At 38.6% G+C, this 2,474-nt stretch overlaps 1 pseudogene; it reads left to right on the top strand.

Annotated features, from left to right (window-relative positions):
• Positions 1–1,199: 1,199 nt before the first annotated feature.
• LOC141518112 (peroxiredoxin-1 pseudogene) lies at positions 1,200–1,794 on the top strand (annotated as a pseudogene).
• The last annotated feature ends 680 nt before the right edge of the window (positions 1,795–2,474 follow it).

The raw sequence follows: 2,474 nt of genomic DNA, 5'->3' as shown, positions 1-2,474 counted from the left end.
TTTTTCCATTTTTGTGAGTTTTTTTCTTGTTTTTTTCTTTCCCTTTTGAATATAGCTTGCAAACATGAAGGAAAGATTGTATATCTATCAGCTCTCTTCTCTCATTGCTATTCATTGGTCCAAGAAGGCTGAGATGGGCATCTCAGTTTCTTTAATCAGTGGTTCTCTGCAAGGAAGGTTAAGAATCATCTCTGTGTATCAGAACTGATATGTAGCAATGCCGGTCAGAAGAGATTAGTAGGCCTGTGTCAAAGTGGAAGCAGCAGGGTAAAATGAAACCTGAAGTTAGGTTAAGTAATTGGGTTCTTGTTCAATAAAAGTGCTTATTTGTGTGGTATAATGAAAGATTTTTTGGTGCAATGGATGTCTGAATCCAAATACCCTCTGGATTTTCTGATGAATAAAGAGATATGGGTGAAAAGGATTTAATTTATAACTGTTGAAAAACTTTAAAGAGATTAGAGAAATGCTCAAGTGTACTTTGTTTTTTTTTATCAGTATGCTTTTTTACTTATCAAGATTGGGTATTAAAAGATTGACAATGAAAGTTTTTAAAGTTTGCTTTTTGGTTCCCTTCCATTGTTAACTATCCTCTAAGACTAAGGTAAAGGAGAAAACAGAGAAACTTATCCACCTGCTTATGTACCCTAAATTGAATTTAGGGAGTAGTATTTCCATTGGCCTCTTTGGAGTGACTCATCAAATGGACAAAAAGGACAACAAACTGCATGACTTTCTTCCAGTGATAAGTTCTTTCTCCAGTAATCCCTGGTGTAAGGTTGCAATGAAAAGAGACCAGCTTTGGAAGAAATTTTCTTGTCATTCTACGGAGAAAGAAAAAAATAACTTTTCTGGTGTGGGAATCATTCATTGTGATAAACAAGAGAGGGAAATAGAAATTACAGTATTATTAGGAACACCTTACAATACCTAATTTTGATACAGTGGGCAAGTAAACTAAAGTTTATGTTTATATTAGAAAAAAATTTCATTGCAATATTAATAAATATATTATTAAAATAGCATTCCCCTTACCTTTTTATAATCCCACTGAAGTTATTTGAAAACAAATATTAAATTCAGACAAGAAATAGTAATTTTTTATCTTAAGAATCATCACTATTGGCCTTCTACAGCTCATCCGCACATGCGCGTTGCCCTCCTCACCTTGTCTTTGGATTCTAGCAGTTATAGTCAGCATGGCAACAGGAGATGCTAAAATTGGTTTCCCAGATCTTGATTTCCCAGTCACAGCTGTTATGCCTCTAGTTCAAATAAGTCAGTCTTTCAGACTACAAAGGGAAATGTGTTGTGTTGTTCTTCTACCCCTTAGACTTCACCTTTGTGTGCCCTACAGAGATTATTGTCTTCAGTGATTGAGCTGAAGAATTTAAGAAACTCAATTGCCAAGTGAATGGTGCTTCAGTGGACTCACACTTTTGTCACCTGGCCTGGGTCCATGCTGTCAAGAAGAATGGTGGCCTGGGACTTGTAAATATCCCTTTGTTGTCTGACCCCAAGCCCACCATTGCTCAGGATTATGGGATCTTAAAGGCAGACGAAGGCATTTCATTCAGGGGTCTCTTCATCATTGATGACAAAGGGATGCTTTGCCAGATTATTATTAATGATCTTCCTGTGGGCTGATCTGTAGACAAGACCGTGCGACTTGTCCAGGCTTTCCAGTTCACAGACAAGCATAGTGAAATGTGCCCTGCTGGCTGGAAACCTGGGAGTGACACTATCAAGCCTGATGTTCAGGGGAGCAAAGAATACTTCTCTAACCAGAAGTGAGCTGTCCTCTGCAACCTGGATGTTCCCCCGTCCCAGCTGGGGGGGAAAACTGTGTAAACCCCTGAGCTGCCATCTGCAGGTCAAGAACAGGTTTGCTCTTCCCCACGTTTTCACTGGAAGGCCTGTGTAGAGGGAGCCCACACGGTGGAGTAGCTGGGCTTTTCCTGTGCTCTTGGGGTGAGATTCCTTCAGATCATTCCTCTTTTCCTCAGTGCAGCAGCCAGCTGTCATAGCCTCCCTTGGGCCTGCCAGGCTTCTCTTCTCACTCTTAATGACCAAGTGCTATGTAAACAATGTTTGTACCATAGTGAGCCCTTTGGGTTCAAGCCCATCTGATTTTTTGTAGCTCTATTAAACTTGTCCTAAGGGGAAAAAAAGAATCATTACTATCACCATAACTGTTAAAATCATCATCATCATCTTCACCATCATCATCATCATGACTTAATTATTTTGTCATCATCATCATCATCATCATTGTTTTTGAGGATTAGATGAAGGTATAATTCAGTTTGGTAAAAACTGGCAAAGAGTCTTCTTTCCCCCCTCTTCTTAAATTTCCTTTTTATACTTTGTGTGACTGTTTCTAATGGCATAGAAAAATACTTTCTTCTATGTTATCCATTTCTTCACTCACCATATCAGTTGCTCCTCTATATATTATATATGATGTAGTAGAT

Source organism: Macrotis lagotis, chromosome 1, assembly GCF_037893015.1.
Source record: "Macrotis lagotis isolate mMagLag1 chromosome 1, bilby.v1.9.chrom.fasta, whole genome shotgun sequence".
Classification (NCBI taxonomy): domain Eukaryota; kingdom Metazoa; phylum Chordata; class Mammalia; order Peramelemorphia; family Peramelidae; genus Macrotis; species Macrotis lagotis.
Note: the sequence above shows the minus strand (reverse complement) of the source record. Positions and strands in the feature narration are given on the sequence as shown.